Genomic DNA, 25,027 nt, shown 5'->3' with positions numbered 1-25,027 from the left:
GCGGCACATGATTGAAAGAATAATGCCTAACCACAAATAACTTGTGTGACATTATTAGTTCAACATGACCTCCACCAAGTGAATGAGCTCGCAAGTCAACTGGCTAAGGACTACTCCACACCAGTCAACAAGACTATGCCATTCTCCTATCCTAGAGTGCACTCGAGTTCGGGTATAGAACTCATCTCACAGATCACCAAAGCAAACAGCAATTGTATATCAAGCACTTCACACGTTACAATCAATACAGTGATCCCAAATCGTACAAAAATATGTCAAATAATAATAATAGCAATATAGCACAACAAGGGTGAAAAGTAGGCAATACAACCAGAGATTCTGGGTTCGATCCCCAGTGGAGTCGCCACTTTTCTGTGACATATCCCCAGCAGAGTCGCCACTTTTCTGTGACGGTGTATTCGTCGCTATATGATCTATCGATTAAATCATAAGCTAGGAGATACATTGGAATTTCGAGTCGCCACCGCACTTTTATTTATCCAAAGGACTGGCTAAAAAGCGAACAAAAGCCTAAGAAGTTTTACACGTAGAAAACAAATAAAAAGATCAGAGATTCTGGGTAAGGGGTAAATTACGCAATGGGAAGGTGTTAGGCACCCACTACGTCCTAGGTACTCCTAGGGAGCCCTTTTCACACTTGTTGTAAAAATTGTTATTTGTTATGACATAAACATTGTGCAAACATGATTGGGATGATGAGAAAAGAATATACATTTTTATTGGGTTATTGGGTTTGAACGGATGAACCCGCTGCCTACGTACCTTCCATCAAAGGTAAGGATCAAAACGCCGTAGTTCGGCTAAAAGATTTCCAAAAGTTGGTGGATTCAGTTTTAAACACAAGCACGGAGGCTTTTCATTATCAATGGGAGAACACTCGACCAAGAACAACATCCACCATGTGAGGATAGCTTCGACGCACTAGAGGGGTTAACCCTGTTTTCAGTACGAAAGTCTTACTGTCGACTCACTAAGGATAGGCAAGATTTACATCAACCACAATGATAATTGAAACCTATGGCTAATGCATGAAAAGATTAACAATGGACAAGGCCAAAACAAGTGAATGAGTGAAGTTAATTGATTGTGATTATGAAAATGAAGTCAAAGTATGATTAAGATTGATTTGAAGGAAGTATTATGAAAATGAGTTTGAAAAAAGTCAAGGACTTGAGGTCCAGGTTTTTAGTTAGAAAACATGAAGATGTTTGCACAATATTTATGTCAAGTTTGAAATCAAAGTGTGAAAAGGTTTAGGACATAATGAATGATGAATGGATGGAGATGGATTGTAAAACTTCTTAGAAGGTTCACTTCTTGAAATCATATAGCAGATGATTCAAGTGTGTCCTTTGGAATGCAATGGATAATAGAAAACAAACAAAGATGAAATCCAAAAGGCGGATATCGGATGCCAATCACTGGTCTTATACCAATCTCCTAAAACAAAATGGGATATCAGAGGCCACTCTATGGACTTACACTAATCTCCACAGGCAAAGAAATAAAAAGCGGATACCGGATACCAATAGATGGATTTACACCAGTCTCCTAAAACAGAAATGGATATCAGATGCCACTCAATGGACTTACACTAATCTCCACAGAAGAAAACAAGAATGAAACATGGAAGTCAACTGCCAATCTATCTGGACTTAGGTTAATTCCACAGTATGGTCCTAGGAAATCCAATGCCACATTACAGGGACTTACAATGGATCCTCACATACAAGAACAAAAGCAACAATATGATCACAGGAATGCAAATGCCAACTTACAGGGACTTATAATTGCAACCTCTCATACAAACAGATAAAACAAACTATGATCACAGGAAAGCAGATGCCAACTTACAGGGACTTATAACTGCAACCTCACATACAAATCAAACAGATCAAATTATGATCACAGGATAACAGATGCCAGCTTACAGGGACTTATAACTGCAACCTCACATAAACAAACAAACCAAATTGTGATCACAGGATAACAGATGCCAACTTACAGGGACTTATAACTGTATCCTCACATACAAATGAAGGTGAGAAAAACAAGAAAGGGGGGGTTTGAATTGTTTGAAAAATAAGCGCTTTAGCAAAATGAAATCACACAATGATTTTATACTGGTTCGCTTATAACACAAAGCTACTCCAGTCCACCCGGCCAAGGTGATTTCGCCTTCAACAAGGACTTAATCCACTAATCTTGAAAGATTACAAACAACCCCTAAGAGAGAAGAAAATCTCTTAGTCCTCTCAAGTCTACAGACTACAAAGAGTCACTTGAGGAAATCAAATAAAAATTAGATACAAGATGTGTAATCTAGAGTGCTTCTAAGAAAGCAAATATTACAAACTTAAGAACAAATTTTTTCACTTGATAAGCAAAAGCTTAGTGAAAATCTTTGAAGAACAAAGATGTTTTTCTTGAGCGTGATATAATTTCAGTATAGTTTTGGCTAGTGATTTCATGCTTTCTGATTGTTGATTTCTTCTCTATTTATAGGAGTTGAAGTAGAGTTGAAGTAGCGTTGAATCTGTTGGATATTGAGATGTAGTTACGCCATTCCATTAATAGCTTCTGCAGTAGACTTTTTCTCTTAGAAGTGACTACTTACCACAATTAGTATCTTCTCTCTTGGAAGTGGAGATTAACGTCTCTTTCTAATTGAGGAAATCCATTTGCAGAACTTTAACTTGGCTTAAACGTTACTTCATCATGATTAACAATTCTGATTAGAGTCTTTGTGTATCTGGAGAAACTGGCTTCTGATGTTATCTCTTGAAAGTTCAGATAGCGCTGATAACTTCAGAGTTTACAGAGGACATTTGTTCAGAGTCAGAGCTTCTAGACTTTACTTCATGTTCAGATGCTTCTGATACTTTGTAGTATTGTCCAGAGTCAGAGCTTCTTGAATGAGATTCCTCTTTAGATGCTTCTGATACTTGAGATTTTGCATCTGATCTTGTATTGCATCTGATGACATCATCAGATTTATTTCTTCTTTCTATAGAACCCTGCACACTTAGAAACTTTTCGTTAGGGTGCCATTTTTGGTTTCATCCTTTGTTATCATCAAAATCATGGAGTCTGTTGTAGAACACTTTTTGTTCTTACAATCTCCCCCTTTTTGATGATGACAAAACAAATAAAATTATCAGATGAAACATGAAAAATATTAGATCAGATAGACAAAAGCTCCCCCTGAGTTAGTACTAGGGAGTTCAGAAGTTCTTACCAGAGCTTTCCAAGCAATAAGATTTCTGAAAACTTTCTGCAATTTCTTAATTTTAATGTTAGAGTTATTTAATCAGAGCTATTATTTAATCAGAGCTATTTATATCAGAACTATTTCTATAATTGTTTCAGAATGCTTAAGGTTTTAGACATAATTTTCATCAGAGCTATTTAATAATTTCTCCCCCTTTTTGGCATAATCAAAAAGGCATAAAAATAAAAAGAGTAATAAAGAGAAAAACAATTCATTAAAAAGCACAAAGGCAAACAACAGTCAAAACATCAGATTCAAAGACGAATATCAGAGCTAAAAAGAAGACAGAAGCAAAAACATTAGGCAAGCAAACAAAATAAATCCTAAGTGCCTAAGGGTTTGGAGGTTGAGGAAGTCTCTGAAGCAACATGGCAAACATGTTCTGGATGTTTTCATTCAAGGCATCTTGCTTGTCCATCCTGGCACGAAGCTCATTCTGATCTTTCTTGATCTCTTGCTGATCTTGCTTTATCTCTTTCAGAGTGTTAAGAATCAGAGGGATCGCAGAGGAAGACTCCCCCTGAATCAGAGCTTGCTGAGCTTCAGCTTCAGCAGCAGCTTGGGCTTCTGTATCTGCCTGAGCCTTGGCTTCAGCTTCCTGAATCCTTAGAAGTTCTGCTTCCTTTGCCAGTCGTTCTTCTTCCAACCTCTTTGCTTCTTCTTCAGCTTCCCTAGCCAATCTTTCCTCCTCTAACCTTCTGGCCTCAGCTTCTCTAGCCAGTCTCTCTTGGAGTCTTTCCTCAGAGTCTCTGATGTAGCCATTTCTGACTTGTTCAGAGATACTCTTCAGCCTATAAGACTCAGAGGTCATCCAACTAATGACTCTGTTCCAGTGTGTCCTAACAGATTTAGGATCATCACTAACTTCAGAGTTTTTAGCCAGAGACTTGATCTTCTGGACTGAGGCTTCTGCAACCTGTATAATGGCCTCCTCAAGGGTAGGTATGGTAAGTTCAGGTTCAGGTTCAGGTGAATGAGGTGGAGAGTTTTGAGGGCTGAGATTTAGAGGTTGAGGTTCAGTTTGTTGAGGTTCAGATTCTGCTTGAAGTTCAGAATCTGCGTCTGGTTGAAGACTGGGGGATGAAGCATATAGTGGATTTAGGTCTAATGGGTCAGAGTCTGGTCCAGGTACAGCGGGAATAAATGGTGGAGTGATATTAGAGGTGAAGGGGTCAGATGGTTGAGTTTCAGAGGGTAAGGTTGTTGTTTGTTGTGGTGGAAGTGAAGTTTGGAGGGGTGAGGTTACTTCAGATTGTCGTGTGGGTTGTGGAGCGAAATTTTTAGCATAAATTTCAGCTATTGTTGGGGAGTTAGGGTCAGAGTGTTCTTGGTCAGAGGACTCTTGGTCAGAGAACTCTTGGTCAGAAGAAGGGGAAAGGTAAGGGGGTGATTCATATTCAGAGGATGAGGAAGAGCTGTGGTGATATAGTTGATTAGGGTCAGAGGTTGTTGTGAAATTACGAGCAATTTTTAGAACAGGTGGAGGTTGAGAGGTTCTGATGGTTGAAGGAGGGATTTCAGAGGTTGTAAATATTGGTTGAGAGGAGAGAGGGTTAGAGGAAGCCATTATAGATTCAGAAGAGACAGGAGGAATAGACTTACCAGAAGAGACATTCAGAGGTGCTGAAACTTTGGTGCCAGAGGTTTCTCCAAGTCTGGCTTTCTTTGCCTTCCTTGCTTCCTCGGCTATCTTCTTCTCAGAAAGACCTCTTTTGTATCTGACCAAATCTTCTACAGAGTCCAGACAGTCTTCAAGGCGGAAATCAGAAATATCAATGCCTTCATCCAGACGATCCTGAAGGTAGATAGCAATGGCATCTCTGGGTTCATTCTTGAAGAACCTTTCAAGGCCATGAGGCATCTTCCTCTGATCCTTCAGAGCTTCCCAGGTCACATCCATAGTGGGCTTGACTCTGATGTCTTTGATGATTCCCATACTCCTCAGATTTTTGGCATTCAGAGGCTTTCCAACGTCAATTGCCAGATCATCCATACATCTGGTCTTCTCCAGAGCATCTACCAGCCCATGCTTAATGAAGATGTCAGAGAGCAATCTACCCAGAGGAATGTAGGATCTGGGCTTCATGTTATTCCTGGTTTCTCTGACTGAGTCCCTCAGATATCTGAAGAGGAGAACAGGGAGGTTGATCGGGATACCCTTCTGAATACAGTAGAGGATGCATTTCTGATCAGCATTTATGTAATCTGAAGAGTTGGAGGCTGGACGATGATGGATTGTTCCCAGAATAATCTTCAGCCAAACTCGGAGGTTCTGATGAAGCTCCTTGTTCTTAGAGGGGTTTCCTTCAACATTTGCTTTGAAGATTGTAGGGTTAATGACTTCTGTGATGCGCTTGGACCTTGGAGGAATGTTGTAAATCCTCTTACCTCCAGCTTTCTCCATGTTTAGCAAGGAAGCAATTGATGCTTCAGTGATGACAATCTTCACACCCAGAACAAACGAGACAATGAACTGGTCATCAGCATCTGCACATCTCCAGAATTCCTTCACCAGAAGAGGATAGATTGGACCATAAAGCCTGTCGAAGTAGGTTTCCCAACCTTGCTTGCGAAGATCTTCAGTAAGATCAACACCGTTTCTTCTTAAGTTCTCAAAATCCACCAGCGATTCACACAGTACATCTAAACCTTCAAAGGGAGTTGAAAGGTTTATGTGTTGTTCGCGTTCCAAAATGTGAGGTTCTTTGTAAACTGGGGTTGTGGTAACATCTATAACCATGGGTGTTTGAGTGTTTGAGGTTTGGGGATTAGAAGCGGCTTCCATTTGTTGGGAGAAGTTAAAAACTTCTTGCTCTTGAGGATTCATGAAGAAAATTGATGAAGAAGATGAAGAACTGAGAAGGTTGCAGAGAAAACTTCGAGAGAGGGTTTAGGGTTTAAGAGTGAGTGAGAGTGATAAGTGTGTGAAATGTGAGAAAAGTGTTTATATACCTAAGTAAAAACGCATGCAAAACGACACACATACCAGCGTTAGACACAAAACTCAAAATGGCACGCTTGGGGGGAAAAATGATTACAGCTCATAAATGAATGTCTAATCCCAACAGTAAGCACACTGCTCGAGGAGATTTCAAGCGTTCTGACCTTTGATTTCTTTTGACAGCTGTCTAGAAGTTCTAGGGTTAGACGCATGTTCCCCACGTGTTGATGTATCTGATCTTCAGGAATACCAAAGGATTTCTGAAGATTTCTAACTCAGATATCTTCTTAACTTGGTAGAAGTATCAGAGTCAGAGGCAGAAGTGTATTTGTTTTTATCAGAGTCTCATTTTACATGTTCAGAGCCAAATTTTACTCAGGGCAATTTTTAATGTTCAGATTTTCTAAGATAAAAAGAAATCTATCTTCAGCTAGAGGCTTAGTAAAGATATCTGCCCATTGATGTTCTGTATCAATGAACTTCAGCGTTACTATCCCTTTCTGAACATAGTCTCTAATAAAATGATGTTTTATTTCTATGTGTTTGGCTCTGGAATGTAGAATGGGATTCTTACTTAAACAAATAGCAGCAGTATTATCACAAAAGATAGGAATGTTACTCTCAAATATCTGAAGATCTTCTAGCTGATGCTTCATCCAGAGCATCTGAGTTGTGCACAGTGATGCTGAGATGTATTCTGCTTCTGCAGTTGATAGAGCAATTGTTGACTGTCTTTTGCTAGCCCAGGAGATTAAGTTGTTTCCCAGAAGCTGGCAATTTCCAGAAGTACTTTTTCGTTCTATTCTATCTCCTGCATAATCTGCATCACAATAACCAGAAAGCCTATACTCTGATGTTTTCTCATACATCAGGCCCAGGTTAGGAGTTCCTTTCAGATACTTAAGAATTCTTTTAACAGCTGTTAAATGAGATTCTCTAGGATCTGATTGGAATCTGGCACAAAGACAGACGCTGAAGAGAATATCAGGACGAGTAGCAGTCAGATAGAGAAGAGAGCCTATCATACCTCGATAGAGCTTCTGACAAACCTTGTTGCTTACCTCTTCCTTCTCCAGAATGCAAGTTGGATGCATAGGAGTCTTTGCAGAGTTGCATTCAGTCATGTCAAACTTCTTCAGAACGTCTTTAATGTACTTGCTTTGATGAATGTACGTGACTTCTGGAGTTTGATTGATTTGAATTCCCAGAAAGAACTTTAGTTCTTGCATTAAACTCATTTCAAATTCTGCCTGCATTAACTCGCGACTGGAGCAAAAGTTTCATTATAATCAATACCTTCTTGTTGACTATAACCTTGAGCTACCAGTCGTGCTTTGTTTCTGACAACTTCTCCTTTCTCGTTCAGTTTGTTTCTGAAAACCCATCTGGTTCCAATGACATGAGTGCCTCTGGGTTTTGGAACGAGATCCCAGACATCATTCTTGGAGAATTGATCTAACTCTTCTTGCATAGCTGCCACCCAATCGTTATCTTGAAGAGCTTCATCACAGGACGTAGGCTCAATCAGAGACACTAGTCCCAGAGGAATATCTTCAGAAGTTCTGAAGGTAGATCTGGTTCTAACAGGTTCATCTTTGTTTCCCAAAATCAAATCTTCAGATACGTTGCTACGACTCTTGACTTTCCTTGGAATTTCTGGAGATTTAATTTCTTCAGAGTCTGGAGTGACAGTTGCTTCTGGAGTTTTCTCAGATTCTACCAGAGTGATCTCTAAATCTGCAAACTTTTCAACTAGCTTTGACTTTTCAGGGTCAAGCTTATCATCAAATCTAACATGAATTGATTCCTCCACAATTTTGGTTTCTGTGCTGTATACTCTGTAGCCTTTAGAGCGTTCTGAGTATCCTAACATAATACCTTTCTGTGCTTTGGAATCAAACTTGTTCAGATGTTCTTTAGTATTTAATATAAAGCAAATGCATCCAAAAGGATGAAAATATGAAATGTTGGGTTTTCTTCCCTTACACAGTTCATAGGGAGTCTTATCCAGAATAGGTCTAATAGAGATTCTATTCTGAATGTAACACGCTGTATTTACAGCTTCTGCCCAAAAGTGCTTTGCTACATTTGTTTCATTGATCATGGTTCTGGCCATTTCTTGGAGTGTCCTATTCTTCCTCTCTACAACTCCATTTTGTTGTGGAGTTCTAGGGCAGGAGAAATCATGGGATATTCCATTAGAATCAAATAATTCTTCAAAATCTTTATTTTCAAATTCTCCACCATGATCACTTCTGACTCTAACAATTTTAGAGTCAAATTCTTTTTGCACTTTAGAACAGAAACTGGTGAATACAGAGTGAGACTCACTCTTGTGCCTTAGGAATTTTACCCATGTCCAGCGGCTGTAATCATCAACGATTACAAGTCCATACTTCTTTCCATTGACTGATGCTGTTTTCACAGGACCAAATAAGTCAATGTGAAGAAGCTCCAGAGGCTTGGAGGTAGAAACAACATTTTTCTTTTTAAAAGATGTTTTTGAAAACTTTCCTTTCTGACAAGCTTCACACAGAGCATCTGAAGAAAACTTCAGTTTAGGTAAGCCTCTGACTAACTCAAGTTTAGTTAGCTGAGAAAGTTTTCTCATGCTAATGTGGCCTAAGCGTCTATGCCATACCCATTGCTCTTTGTGAACTGACATTAAACATTTAACATTTTGATTTTTTAAATCAGAAAGATTTATTTTATAAATGTTGTTTTTCCTCTTGCCTGTGAAAAGGACAGAGCCATCGTTCTGACTAATGGCTTTACACGTTTTTTGATTAAAGATTACATCATAACCGTTATCACTTAATTGACTTATGGATAACAAGTTATGCATTAATCCTTCTACATAAAGAACATCAGATATAGAGGGAAGAGTACCATTACCAATAGTTCCGGAGCCTCTGATCCTTCCTTTCTGATCTCCTCCGAAGCCTACAAATCCAGCGTCTTTAAGTTCCAGGCTTTGGAACATAGACTTTCTTCCCGTCATATGTCGCGAGCATCCAGAGTCCAGGTACCATGACTGGTGTCTGAACTTTGCTGCATAGGATATCTGCAACATAGATAATCTTATCTTTCGGTACCCAGAATCTCTTGGGTCCTTTCAAATTAGTTTTCCCAGAGTTTCTTACAACTTTGGGTCTTCTAGCATTTTTAAATTTGTGTTCTTGTGTGTGTGTGTAGTGGTATGAAAAAGGCGATTTAATTTGGTTACTGGTAGAAGTTTTATCAGAATCAGAATCATACCCAATTCCCCTTTTATTATTCTGACCTACTCCATAAATCATGGATGCCATAATACTCCTATTTATCCCATTCTTCAGAAATTGTTGAAAGGCTTCTTCATATTTATAAATAATTTCATTTGAAGTTTGTGGTGCTTGAGACAACACTTCTTCTAATTCTAAGCTTTTCGTTTTAGCTTCATCTCTTTCTAACGTTAAAGATGTGATTGTATCATCTCTTGCTAGAATTGTTGTCTCAAGTTTACTACACTCTTCAGATTTTGCTTTAAGAAGGCCTTTAATGTTTTTAACTTTTTGTTTTAATTTCTGAAGAGAGGTAAGAGTTTCTGATAAACATGATTCTAAGTCAGATCTAGAAAGTTCAGAAAATACCTCTTCAGATTCTTCATCTGAGCTGCTGGATGTGGTAGCCATAAGAGCTACGTTGGCCTGTTCATCAGAGTCAGATTCTGATGATTCGGATTCACTATCGTCCCAGGTGGCCATTAATCCCTTCTTTGTTCTGAAGGCATTTTTCTTGAAGCTTTCTTTCTTAGAGTTATCTTTCTTCAGCTTGGGGCATTCATTTCTATAATGACCTGTTTCTTTACATTCAAAACAGGTAATATCTTTATTAGGTTTACCTTTTGAAGTTGACTCTGATCTATCCCCTCTGGGTCTTGATCTTCTGAAGTTGTTGTTGTTCCTTCTTTTCCAGAGTTGCTTAACTCTTCTGGTTAGTAAGGACAGTTCTTCTTCATCATCAGAGTCTTCAGGTTCAGAGTCGTCAGTATCTGCAGTTTCTGCCTGGAGAGCTTTGGTTCTGTCTGACTTCCGTCTTTCAGGTCTGGACTTCAGCGCCACTGACTTGTTCCTTTTCTGAGGCTCATCCTCCTCCAGTTCTATCTCATGGCTTCTGAGAGAACTAACAAGTTCTTCAAGGCTGATATTGTTCAGATCCTTTGATAACTTCAGAGCAGTAACCATTGGTCTCCATTTCTTTGGCAGACTTCTGACAATCTTCTTAACATGATCTGCAGTCGTGTATCCCTTGTCTAGCACTTTAAGACCTGCAATAAGAGTTTGAAATCTGGAAAACATAGCTTCTATAGCTTCGTCATCTTCCATCTTGAAGGCTTCATATTTCTGGATCAGCGCCAGAGCCTTCGTCTCCTTGACTTGGGAATTTCCTTCATGGGTCATCTTCAGAGAGTCAAGTATGTCTTTAGCCGTCTCTCTGTTGGTGATCTTTTCGTATTCGTTGTATGATATAGCATTTAGAAGTATTGTTCTGGCCTTGTGATGATTTTTGAACTCACGTTTCTGATCTTCTGACATTTTGCTTCTGGGAACTTCAGCTCCATTTAAGGTTGGAGGTTTGTATCCATCTGTGACAATGTCCCAGAGGTCAGCATCATAACCCAGAAAGAAACTTTCGATTCTATCTTTCCAGTAATCAAACTTTTCTCCATCAAAAACAGGAGGCTTGGCATTGTAAGAATCTTTCTCATTTGAGTGGGCCATTTTTTTTTCTCGCACTGGATCTCTCTACACGGTTAAGTGTTTGATTTGAAAATCAATAACAGAGCCGGAGCTCTGATACCAATTGAAGGTGAGAAAAACAAGAAAGGGGGGGTTTGAATTGTTTGAAAAATAAGCGCTTTAGCAAAATGAAATCACACAATGATTTTATACTGGTTCGCTTATAACACAAAGCTACTCCAGTCCACCCGGCCAAGGTGATTTCGCCTTCAACAAGGACTTAATCCACTAATCTTGAAAGATTACAAACAACCCCTAAGAGAGAAGAAAATCTCTTAGTCCTCTCAAGTCTACAGACTACAAAGAGTCACTTGAGGAAATCAAATAAAAATTAGATACAAGATGTGTAATCTAGAGTGCTTCTAAGAAAGCAAATATTACAAACTTAAGAACAAATTTTTCACTTGATAAGCAAAAGCTTAGTGAAAATCTTTGAAGAACAAAGATGTTTTTCTTGAGCGTGATATAATTTCAGTATAGTTTTGGCTAGTGATTTCATGCTTTCTGATTGTTGATTTCTTCTCTATTTATAGGAGTTGAAGTAGAGTTGAAGTAGCGTTGAATCTGTTGGATATTGAGATGTAGTTACGCCATTCCATTAATAGCTTCTGCAGTAGACTTTTTCTCTTAGAAGTGACTACTTACCACAATTAGTATCTTCTCTCTTGGAAGTGGAGATTAACGTCTCTTTCTAATTGAGGAAATCCATTTGCAGAACTTTAACTTGGCTTAAACGTTACTTCATCATGATTAACAATTCTGATTAGAGTCTTTGTGTATCTGGAGAAACTGGCTTCTGATGTTATCTCTTGAAAGTTCAGATAGCGCTGATAACTTCAGAGTTTACAGAGGACATTTGTTCAGAGTCAGAGCTTCTAGACTTTACTTCATGTTCAGATGCTTCTGATACTTTGTAGTATTGTCCAGAGTCAGAGCTTCTTGAATGAGATTCCTCTTTAGATGCTTCTGATACTTGAGATTTTGCATCTGATCTTGTATTGCATCTGATGACATCATCAGATTTATTTCTTCTTTCTATAGAACCCTGCACACTTAGAAACTTTTCGTTAGGGTGCCATTTTTGGTTTCATCCTTTGTTATCATCAAAATCATGGAGTCTGTTGTAGAACACTTTTTGTTCTTACAATCTCCCCCTTTTTGATGATGACAAAACAAATAAAATTATCAGATGAAACATGAAAAATATTAGATCAGATAGACAAAAGCTCCCCCTGAGTTAGTACTAGGGAGTTCAGAAGTTCTTACCAGAGCTTTCCAAGCAATAAGATTTCTGAAAACTTTTTGCAATTTCTTAATTTTAATGTTAGAGTTATTTAATCAGAGCTATTATTTAATCAGAGCTATTTATATCAGAACTATTTCTATAATTGTTTCAGAATGCTTAAGGTTTTAGACATAATTTTCATCAGAGCTATTTAATAATTTCTCCCCCTTTTTGGCATAATCAAAAAGGCATAAAAATAAAAAGAGTAATAAAGAGAAAAACAATTCATTAAAAAGCACAAAGGCAAACAACAGTCAAAACATCAGATTCAAAGACGAATATCAGAGCTAAAAAGAAGACAGAAGCAAAAACATTAGGCAAGCAAACAAAATAAATCCTAAGTGCCTAAGGGTTTGGAGGTTGAGGAAGTCTCTGAAGCAACATGGCAAACATGTTCTGGATGTTTTCATTCAGGCATCTTGCTTGTCCATCCTGGCACGAAGCTCATTCTGATCTTTCTTGATCTCTTGCTGATCTTGCTTTATCTCTTTCAGAGTGTTAAGAATCAGAGGGATCGCAGAGGAAGACTCCCCCTGAATCAGAGCTTGCTGAGCTTCAGCTTCAGCAGCAGCTTGGGCTTCTGCATCTGCCTGAGCCTTGGCTTCAGCTTCCTGAATCCTTAGAAGTTCTGCTTCCTTTGCCAGTCGTTCTTCTTCCAACCTCTTTGCTTCTTCTTCAGCTTCCCTAGCCAATCTTTCCTCCTCTAACCTTCTGGCCTCAGCTTCTCTAGCCAGTCTCTCTTGGAGTCTTTCCTCAGAGTCTCTGATGTAGCCATTTCTGACTTGTTCAGAGATACTCTTCAGCCTATAAGACTCAGAGGTCATCCAACTAATGACTCTGTTCCAGTGTGTCCTAACAGATTTAGGATCATCACTAACTTCAGAGTTTTTAGCCAGAGACTTGATCTTCTGGACTGAGGCTTCTGCAACCTGTATAATGGCCTCCTCAAGGGTAGGTATGGTAAGTTCAGGTTCAGGTTCAGGTGAATGAGGTGGAGAGTTTTGAGGGCTGAGATTTAGAGGTTGAGGTTCAGTTTGTTGAGGTTCAGATTCTGCTTGAAGTTCAGAATCTGCGTCTGGTTGAAGACTGGGGGATGAAGCATATAGTGGATTTAGGTCTAATGGGTCAGAGTCTGGTCCAGGTACAGCGGGAATAAATGGTGGAGTGATATTAGAGGTGAAGGGGTCAGATGGTTGAGTTTCAGAGGGTAAGGTTGTTGTTTGTTGTGGTGGAAGTGAAGTTTGGAGGGGTGAGGTTACTTCAGATTGTCGTGTGGGTTGTGGAGCGAAATTTTTAGCATAAATTTCAGCTATTGTTGGGGAGTTAGGGTCAGAGTGTTCTTGGTCAGAGGACTCTTGGTCAGAGAACTCTTGGTCAGAAGAAGGGGAAAGGTAAGGGGGTGATTCATATTCAGAGGATGAGGAAGAGCTGTGGTGATATAGTTGATTAGGGTCAGAGGTTGTTGTGAAATTACGAGCAATTTTTAGAACAGGTGGAGGTTGAGAGGTTCTGATGGTTGAAGGAGGGATTTCAGAGGTTGTAAATATTGGTTGAGAGGAGAGAGGGTTAGAGGAAGCCATTATAGATTCAGAAGAGACAGGAGGAATAGACTTACCAGAAGAGACATTCAGAGGTGCTGAAACTTTGGTGCCAGAGGTTTCTCCAAGTCTGGCTTTCTTTGCCTTCCTTGCTTCCTCGGCTATCTTCTTCTCAGAAAGACCTCTTTTGTATCTGACCAAATCTTCTACAGAGTCCAGACAGTCTTCAAGGCGGAAATCAGAAATATCAATGCCTTCATCCAGACGATCCTGAAGGTAGATAGCAATGGCATCTCTGGGTTCATTCTTGAAGAACCTTTCAAGGCCATGAGGCATCTTCCTCTGATCCTTCAGAGCTTCCCAGGTCACATCCATAGTGGGCTTGACTCTGATGTCTTTGATGATTCCCATACTCCTCAGATTTTTGGCATTCAGAGGCTTTCCAACGTCAATTGCCAGATCATCCATACATCTGGTCTTCTCCAGAGCATCTACCAGCCCATGCTTAATGAAGATGTCAGAGAGCAATCTACCCAGAGGAATGTAGGATCTGGGCTTCATGTTATTCCTGGTTTCTCTGACTGAGTCCCTCAGATATCTGAAGAGGAGAACAGGGAGGTTGATCGGGATACCCTTCTGAATACAGTAGAGGATGCATTTCTGATCAGCATTTATGTAATCTGAAGAGTTGGAGGCTGGACGATGATGGATTGTTCCCAGAATAATCTTCAGCCAAACTCGGAGGTTCTGATGAAGCTCCTTGTTCTTAGAGGGGTTTCCTTCAACATTTGCTTTGAAGATTGTAGGGTTAATGACTTCTGTGATGCGCTTGGACCTTGGAGGAATGTTGTAAATCCTCTTACCTCCAGCTTTCTCCATGTTTAGCAAGGAAGCAATTGATGCTTCAGTGATGACAATCTTCACACCCAGAACAAACGAGACAATGAACTGGTCATCAGCATCTGCACATCTCCAGAATTCCTTCACCAGAAGAGGATAGATTGGACCATAAAGCCTGTCGAAGTAGGTTTCCCAACCTTGCTTGCGAAGATCTTCAGTAAGATCAACACCGTTTCTTCTTAAGTTCTCAAAATCCACCAGCGATTCACACAGTACATCTAAACCTTCAAAGGGAGTTGAAAGGTTTATGTGTTGTTCGCGTTCCAAAATGTGAGGTTCTTTGTAAACTGGGGTTGTGGTAACATCTATAACCATGGGTGTTTGAGTGTTTGAGGTTTGGGGATTAGAAGCGGCTTCCATTTGTTGGGAGAAGTTAAAAACTTCTTGCTCTTGAGGATTCATGAAGAAAATTGATGAAGAAGATGAAGAACTGAGAAGGTTGCAGAGAAAACTTCGAGAGAGGGTTTAGGGTTTAAGAGTGAGTGAGAGTGATAAGTGTGTGAAATGTGAGAAAAGTGTTTATATACCTAAGTAAACACGCATGCAAAACGACACACATACCAGCGTTAGACACAAAACTCAAAATGGCACGCTTGGGGGGAAAAATGATTACAGCTCATAAATGAATGTCTAATCCCAACAGTAAGCACACTGCTCGAGGAGATTTCAAGCGTTCTGACCTTTGATTTCTTTTGACAGCTGTCTAGAAGTTCTAGGGTTAGACGCATGTTCCCCACGTGTTGATGTATCTGATCTTCAGGAATACCAAAGGATTTCTGAAGATTTCTAACTCAGATATCTTCTTAACTTGGTAGAAGTATCAGAGTCAGAGGCAGAAGTGTATTTGTTTTTATCAGAGTCTCATTTTACATGTTCAGAGCCAAATTTTACTCAGGGCAATTTTTAATGTTCAGATTTTCTAAGATAAAAAGAAATCTATCTTCAGCTAGAGGCTTAGTAAAGATATCTGCCCATTGATGTTCTGTATCAATGAACTTCAGCGTTACTATCCCTTTCTGAACATAGTCTCTAATAAAATGATGTTTTATTTCTATGTGTTTGGCTCTGGAATGTAGAATGGGATTCTTACTTAAACAAATAGCAGCAGTATTATCACAAAAGATAGGAATGTTACTCTCAAATATCTGAAGATCTTCTAGCTGATGCTTCATCCAGAGCATCTGAGTTGTGCACAGTGATGCTGAGATGTATTCTGCTTCTGCAGTTGATAGAGCAATTGTTGACTGTCTTTTGCTAGCCCAGGAGATTAAGTTGTTTCCCAGAAGCTGGCAATTTCCAGAAGTACTTTTTCGTTCTATTCTATCTCCTGCATAATCTGCATCACAATAACCAGAAAGCCTATACTCTGATGTTTTCTCATACATCAGGCCCAGGTTAGGAGTTCCTTTCAGATACTTAAGAATTCTTTTAACAGCTGTTAAATGAGATTCTCTAGGATCTGATTGGAATCTGGCACAAAGACAGACGCTGAAGAGAATATCAGGACGAGTAGCAGTCAGATAGAGAAGAGAGCCTATCATACCTCGATAGAGCTTCTGACAAACCTTGTTGCTTACCTCTTCCTTCTCCAGAATGCAAGTTGGATGCATAGGAGTCTTTGCAGAGTTGCATTCAGTCATGTCAAACTTCTTCAGAACGTCTTTAATGTACTTGCTTTGATGAATGTACGTGACTTCTGGAGTTTGATTGATTTGAATTCCCAGAAAGAACTTTAGTTCTTGCATTAAACTCATTTCAAATTCTGCCTGCATTAACTCGCGACTGGAGCAAAAGTTTCATTATAATCAATACCTTCTTGTTGACTATAACCTTGAGCTACCAGTCGTGCTTTGTTTCTGACAACTTCTCCTTTCTCGTTCAGTTTGTTTCTGAAAACCCATCTGGTTCCAATGACATGAGTGCCTCTGGGTTTTGGAACGAGATCCCAGACATCATTCTTGGAGAATTGATCTAACTCTTCTTGCATAGCTGCCACCCAATCGTTATCTTGAAGAGCTTCATCACAGGACGTAGGCTCAATCAGAGACACTAGTCCCAGAGGAATATCTTCAGAAGTTCTGAAGGTAGATCTGGTTCTAACAGGTTCATCTTTGTTTCCCAAAATCAAATCTTCAGATACGTTGCTACGACTCTTGACTTTCCTTGGAATTTCTGGAGATTTAATTTCTTCAGAGTCTGGAGTGACAGTTGCTTCTGGAGTTTTCTCAGATTCTACCAGAGTGATCTCTAAATCTGCAAACTTTTCAACTAGCTTTGACTTTTCAGGGTCAAGCTTATCATCAAATCTAACATGAATTGATTCCTCCACAATTTTGGTTTCTGTGTTGTATACTCTGTAGCCTTTAGAGCGTTCTGAGTATCCTAACATAATACCTTTCTGTGCTTTGGAATCAAACTTGTTCAGATGTTCTTTAGTATTTAATATAAAGCAAATGCATCCAAAAGGATGAAAATATGAAATGTTGGGTTTTCTTCCCTTACACAGTTCATAGGGAGTCTTATCCAGAATAGGTCTAATAGAGATTCTATTCTGAATGTAACACGCTGTATTTACAGCTTCTGCCCAAAAGTGCTTTGCTACATTTGTTTCATTGATCATGGTTCTGGCCATTTCTTGGAGTGTCCTATTCTTCCTCTCTACAACTCCATTTTGTTGTGGAGTTCTAGGGCAGGAGAAATCATGGGATATTCCATTAGAATCAAATAATTCTTCAAAATCTTTATTTTCAAATTCTCCACCATGATCACTTCTGACTCTAACAATTTTAGAGTCAAATTCTTTTTGCACTTTAGAACAGAAACTGGTGAATACAGAGTGAGACTCACTCTTGTGCCTTAGGAATTTTACCCATGTCCAGCGGCTGTAATCATCAACGATTACAAGTCCATACTTCTTTCCATTGACTGATGCTGTTTTCACAGGACCAAATAAGTCAATGTGAAGAAGCTCCAGAGGCTTGGAGGTAGAAACAACATTTTTCTTTTTAAAAGATGTTTTTGAAAACTTTCCTTTCTGACAAGCTTCACACAGAGCATCTGAAGAAAACTTCAGTTTAGGTAAGCCTCTGACTAACTCAAGTTTAGTTAGCTGAGAAAGTTTTCTCATGCTAATGTGGCCTAAGCGTCTATGCCATACCCATTGCTCTTTGTGAACTGACATTAAACATTTAACATTTTGATTTTTTAAATCAGAAAGATTTATTTTATAAATGTTGTTTTTCCTCTTGCCTGTGAAAAGGACAGAGCCATCGTTCTGACTAATGGCTTTACACGTTTTTTGATTAAAGATTACATCATAACCGTTATCACTTAATTGACTTATGGATAACAAGTTATGCATTAATCCTTCTACATAAAGAACATCAGATATAGAGGGAAGAGTACCATTACCAATAGTTCCGGAGCCTCTGATCCTTCCTTTCTGATCTCCTCCGAAGCCTACAAATCCAGCGTCTTTAAGTTCCAGGCTTTGGAACATAGACTTTCTTCCCGTCATATGTCGCGAGCATCCAGAGTCCAGGTACCATGACTGGTGTCTGAACTTTGCTGCATAGGATATCTGCAACATAGATAATCTTATCTTTCGGTACCCAGAATCTCTTGGGTCCTTTCAGATTAGTTTTCCCAGAGTTTCTTACAACTTTGGGTCTTCTAGCATTTTTAAATTTGTGTTCTTGTGTGTGTGTGTAGTGGTATGAAAAAGGCGATTTAATTTGGTTACTGGTAGAAGTTTTATCAGAATCAGAATCATACCCAATTCCCCTTTTATTATTCTGACCTACTCCATAAATCATGGATGCCATAATACTCCTATTTATCCCATTCTTCAGAAATTGTTGAAAGGCTTCTTCATATTTATAAATAATTTCATTTGAAGTTTGTGGTGCTTGAGACAACACTTCTTCTAATTCTAAGCTTTTCGTTTTAGCTTCATCTCTTTCTAACGTTAAAGATGTGATTGTATCATCTCTTGCTAGAATTGTTGTCTCAAGTTTACTACACTCTTCAGATTTTGCTTTAAGAAGGCCTTTAATGTTTTTAACTTTTTGTTTTAATTTCTGAAGAGAGGTAAGAGTTTCTGATAAACATGATTCTAAGTCAGATCTAGAAAGTTCAGAAAATACCTCTTCAGATTCTTCATCTGAGCTGCTGGATGTGGTAGCCATAAGAGCTACGTTGGCCTGTTCATCAGAGTCAGATTCTGATGATTCGGATTCACTATCGTCCCAGGTGGCCATTAATCCCTTCTTTGTTCTGAAGGCATTTTTCTTGAAGCTTTCTTTCTTAGAGTTATCTTTCTTCAGCTTGGGGCATTCATTTCTATAATGACCTGTTTCTTTACATTCAAAACAGGTAATATCTTTATTAGGTTTACCTTTTGAAGTTGACTCTGATCTATCCCCTCTGGGTCTTGATCTTCTGAAGTTGTTGTTGTTCCTTCTTTTCCAGAGTTGCTTAACTCTTCTGGTTAGTAAGGACAGTTCTTCTTCATCATCAGAGTCTTCAGGTTCAGAGTCGTCAGTATCTGCAGTTTCTGCCTGGAGAGCTTTGGTTCTGTCTGACTTCCGTCTTTCAGGTCTGGACTTCAGCGCCACTGACTTGTTCCTTTTCTGAGGCTCATCCTCCTCCAGTTCTATCTCATGGCTTCTGAGAGAACTAACAAGTTCTTCAAGGCTGATATTGTTCAGATCCTTTGATAACTTCAGAGCAGTAACCATTGGTCTCCATTTCTTTGGCAGACTTCTGACAATCTTCTTAACATGATCTGCAGTCGTGTATCCCTTGTCTAGCACTTTAAGACCTGCAATAAGAGTTTGAAATCTGGAAAACATAGCTTCTATAGCTTCGTCATCTTCCATCTTGAAGGCTTCATATTTCTGGATCAGCGCCAGAGCCTTCGTCTCCTTGACTTGGGAATTTCCTTCATGGGTCATCTTCAGAGAGTCAAGTATGTCTTTAGCCGTCTCTCTGTTGGTGATCTTTTCGTATTCGTTGTATGATATAGCATTTAGAAGTATTGTTCTGGCCTTGTGATGATTTTTGAACTCACGTTTCTGATCTTCTGACATTTTGCTTCTGGGAACTTCAGCTCCATTTAAGGTTGGAGGTTTGTATCCATCTGTGACAATGTCCCAGAGGTCAGCATCATAACCCAGAAAGAAACTTTCGATTCTATCTTTCCAGTAATCAAACTTTTCTCCATCAAAAACAGGAGGCTTGGCATTGTAAGAATCTTTCTCATTTGAGTGGGCCATTTGTTTTTTCTCGCACTGGATCTCTCTACACGGTTAAGTGTTTGATTTGAAAATCAATAACAGAGCCGGAGCTCTGATACCAATTGAAGGTGAGAAAAACAAGAAAGGGGGGGTTTGAATTGTTTGAAAAATAAGCGCTTTAGCAAAATGAAATCACACAATGATTTTATACTGGTTCGCTTATAACACAAAGCTACTCCAGTCCACCCGGCCAAGGTGATTTCGCCTTCAACAAGGACTTAATCCACTAATCTTGAAAGATTACAAACAACCCCTAAGAGAGAAGAAAATCTCTTAGTCCTCTCAAGTCTACAGACTACAAAGAGTCACTTGAGGAAATCAAATAAAAATTAGATACAAGATGTGTAATCTAGAGTGCTTCTAAGAAAGCAAATATTACAAACTTAAGAACAAATTTTTTCACTTGATAAGCAAAAGCTTAGTGAAAATCTTTGAAGAACAAAGATGTTTTTCTTGAGCGTGATATAATTTCAGTATAGTTTTGGCTAGTGATTTCATGCTTTCTGATTGTTGATTTCTTCTCTATTTATAGGAGTTGAAGTAGAGTTGAAGTAGCGTTGAATCTGTTGGATATTGAGATGTAGTTACGCCATTCCATTAATAGCTTCTGCAGTAGACTTTTTCTCTTAGAAGTGACTACTTACCACAATTAGTATCTTCTCTCTTGGAAGTGGAGATTAACGTCTCTTTCTAATTGAGGAAATCCATTTGCAGAACTTTAACTTGGCTTAAACGTTACTTCATCATGATTAACAATTCTGATTAGAGTCTTTGTGTATCTGGAGAAACTGGCTTCTGATGTTATCTCTTGAAAGTTCAGATAGCGCTGATAACTTCAGAGTTTACAGAGGACATTTGTTCAGAGTCAGAGCTTCTAGACTTTACTTCATGTTCAGATGCTTCTGATACTTTGTAGTATTGTCCAGAGTCAGAGCTTCTTGAATGAGATTCCTCTTTAGATGCTTCTGATACTTGAGATTTTGCATCTGATCTTGTATTGCATCTGATGACATCATCAGATTTATTTCTTCTTTCTATAGAACCCTGCACACTTAGAAACTTTTCGTTAGGGTGCCATTTTTGGTTTCATCCTTTGTTATCATCAAAATCATGGAGTCTGTTGTAGAACACTTTTTGTTCTTACAACAAACAGATAAACAGAAGATATGAGTGACCAATGAGGTCTTACACTCTATCCTTCCATATCATAGGAGCAAATGCCAAAGCAATGGACTTACAATTGTCCTCAATGGGCAAACAACAATGATAACATCACAAAGACAAATGAGATGATTGTGCACTAATGGCAATTGATGATGATGACAAATGCATAGCATACAGGCAAGCAAGTGCACATGAAGCAATCAATCAATCAATGAATATCAAACAGCACACTCTATAGCCAAACAATGGGGGGCTCACACAAGAGGGTTTGACTTTGAAAGTCCACTGTAATAGGTGAAGGTCGCTCTTAACCTTGCCATTGAGAGGCTAAGGTGAAGCAGATGAATAGGAGATGAGGGGTGTGCCTCATTGCTTCAATCTCAGATCAGAGAGAGCATCAAATAATAGAAAGTGGGGGAGTTCAGAAAGATGGAACTCTTTCCCCATTATTGACTCGATTAGATCTTGGGTATTTATCTCAATGCTTCAACCATGTAATGGGAGCAAAGAGAGGACACACTGAATAGTGGGGGATAGATTGCTTATCCCTACCTTCCACCAATTGCCTTACTTGAAGGACTTTTCCTGCTTGGGACAAAATTAAACACACACAGGCATTGCCTCTTAAGGAGGACTTCAGACAGTTTGCCCGGTCAAATAACAGACCGGGTCTCCAGACTACATGAAGAAGAAATGTTTATACCTCAAAGCAAATGCTAAATAGCAAAGCAAGCAAGTTCAAAGAACTTAGGCAACTAAAGTACTTGTTTTGGAAGAAAAACTGGAAATAGTGATGGATTGGTGCTGTTATGCTCGAACAGGTTCAGGTCGTGGTTTGTATTGATGATTGCTTGAAGCAGCTTGACTCAACCAGCTCAAATCCAGCTCGAATTCACAACTGCCATAACTGAGCTTGGTGAAAACAGAGTGAGAAAATGAAGCTCCAATTGGTGATTAAGGATTCAAAAAGTTTCCAAAGGTTGGTTGGATGATGAGGGAACCAAAGATGTTCAAGGTTTTTTTGTGTTTTGTGCAGAAAAATCTCAAAAATGCAAAAGTGCAAAATGTGAGAGTATGGAATTTCCGTTGTGGCTGCTGTGTCTAGGGTTTACAAATGAGCAGAAATATTGCTTTATACTTCTGTTTTGCAAGGCTTAATCAAATGGTAAACTTGTTTATGCTAAATGAAGTGTTTTGCATTTTTGCTAATTGTGAAATAAGTGAATGTTGGAGGGTGTAGGCTGCTCAAATGGGCCTTGGTACAGACAGCAAATGACCAACTAAATTGCTGTTTGTGGTCTGCACATCAATTGTTAACATGTCCTTGCTTATTGAAACCAATTGTACAATTTGCCAACTTTGAATAAGTGTAAAATGGAGGTGTGAGTTTGGTCGAAATGGGCCTCACAACAGGCTGCTACTGACCTTTGCTTATGCTGTTTTTGGTCTGTACCAGAATTGCTAGCTTGGAGTGGTTATGTGAAGCCAATTGCCATTTTTTCAAGTTTTTGCATTTTGGTCAAAATGATGGTGTAATGGTGGTATGGTTATGATTTTAAGCTTGGAGCAAATCACAAATGATATATGGAACATTTCCCAATTGGCCAAATCAAGAAAAAGTCAAAGAATCAAAAAGTCAAAGTTTGGTCAAACTTTGAATTTAAATGAAAAAGGTCCAAAAATGCCATTTTGAATGGTAGGGTTTTAATGAATGAAATTTATATTTTTGGAAAGAGGATGAAAAATGTGGTTTGTAGGAAAAAACCCCACCAAATTTGGCCTTATGGTTTGAGAGATATGGCTTGTTGAAGTTCAAAAATTGGTGAAAATGATTTGATCATATCTTGACAACCACACATGGGATTTGATAGTTCTTGGACTTTTTGAAAATGGGAAGACAAGATCTTCAACTTTCATGTTGGGCAAAAATTCATTTGAAGCTTGTATCATGATGTAAGTTTAAGATCAAGAAGTTTCCATTTTTGGCAGTTGAAATTACAGGTCCACTTGCTATTTCTGGAAAATTTCTGATTTCACTTGATTTTCTTCCATGATGAGGTTGAACATGATAGATGAGGCTTATACAAGCATGAATGAACTTCTTCAGATCAATTCTATCCATCAAATCATTGATTAAATCCACAGTTGACCAAGTTTGACTTTTCTAGGGTTTTGAGTGACTGAACCATTTCTGATGAATTCCAAACCCTAATTCCTTGAGAACTTGATTTCAAATGATGTCATAAGATGTATGAACTCTTGATTATTGATCATGGTGCCCAAATTCTGCAAGAATGGCCACCATCCACTGCTTTGACTGACTGTTGACTGTCTTTGACCTAATTGCTGATGATTGCTTCAACTGCAAGCAACAAGGTTAGATTGACAATATTTTTGTACTTTTTGGTTAGTAAACATATGAAAGGCAAAGATATACAAATGCAAGGCATGCTTGGTGATCAAGAAACAACCACAAGGCAATCTACCCACTAGGAGGGAAGCTAAGGCATGCAATGATCCTTGAGGTTATGATATGAATGATATGGGCCATGAGGGATCTTAGGGCCCAAAATTGGGGTCTTACACAAATATGTAAAGAAATGCCATAAGTGTCAGATTTATGCGGATAAGATTCATATTCCCCCAACACTTCTGAACGTGATTTCATCACCATGGCCTTTCTCCTTGTGGGGAATTGACATGATTGGCATGATAGAGCCAAAAGCGTCTAATGGACACAGATTCATTCTTGTAGCAATTGATTACTTCACCAAGTGGGTTGAAGCGGCATCATATGCAAATGCGACCAGGCAGGTGGTTGTGAAGTTTATCAAGAATCAACTCATATGCCACTATGGTGTGCCGGATAAGATCATTACTGATAATGGATCTAACTTGAACAACAAGATGAAGAAAGAGCTGTGTGGTGAGTTCAAGATAGCGCATCATAATTCTTCTCCCTATAGACCCAAGATGAATGGGGCTGTTGAAGCTGCTAATAAGAATATCAAGAAGATTAACCAGAAGATGGTTGTTACGTATAAGGATTGGCATGAGATGCTACTATTCGCTTTGCATGGATATCGTACATCTGTCCGCACTTCAACAGGGGAAACCCCTTTCTCTCTTGTGTATGGCATGAAGGCTGTACTCCCAGTAGAGGTGGAGATCCCATCAATGAGAGTCTTGATGGAAGCCAAGTTGACTGATGCTGAATGGGTTCAAAGTCGTTATGACCAGTTGAATTTGATAGAAGAGAAGAGAATGACTGCCATGTACCATGGCCAGTTATATCAGCAAAGGATGAAGAAAGCTTTTGATAAGAAGGTCAAGCCTCGTGTGTTCCGAGAAGGTGACCTTGTGCTCAAGAAAGTCTTGTCTTTCGCGCCCGATTCCAGGGGCAAGTGGACTCCAAAATATGAAGGTCCATATGTTGTTAAGAGAGCCTTTTCAGGCGGTGCATTAATACTTACAACTATGGATGGGGAGGACTTCACTCGTCCTGTGAATTCAGATGCAGTCAAGAAATACTTCGCCTAAAAAATAAAAATAGAATAGCTCGCTAAGTTGAAAACCTGAAAGGGCGACTTAGGCAAAAATGAGCGTCTCGGTGGATTGAAAACCCGAAAGGGCGATCCAGGCAAAAGTTAGAGACATAAATTATATGTATCCTGCTAGATTGAGTACCTCATCCTGGGGCAATCTAGGCAAAAATTAGGGATTCGGCAAGTAACTGCATCCTAACAAGACTCTGTCCTACGACTTCCATCCATCAGAGATTCTTGCTCATTCATCATCAACCAAAGTTTCAAATACATCAGATTCAGAATTG

The sequence above is a fragment of the Lathyrus oleraceus genome, chromosome 2 (genome assembly GCF_024323335.1).
Source record: "Lathyrus oleraceus cultivar Zhongwan6 chromosome 2, CAAS_Psat_ZW6_1.0, whole genome shotgun sequence".
NCBI classification, from domain to species: domain Eukaryota; kingdom Viridiplantae; phylum Streptophyta; class Magnoliopsida; order Fabales; family Fabaceae; genus Lathyrus; species Lathyrus oleraceus.
This window is presented reverse-complemented; position numbering follows the sequence as displayed.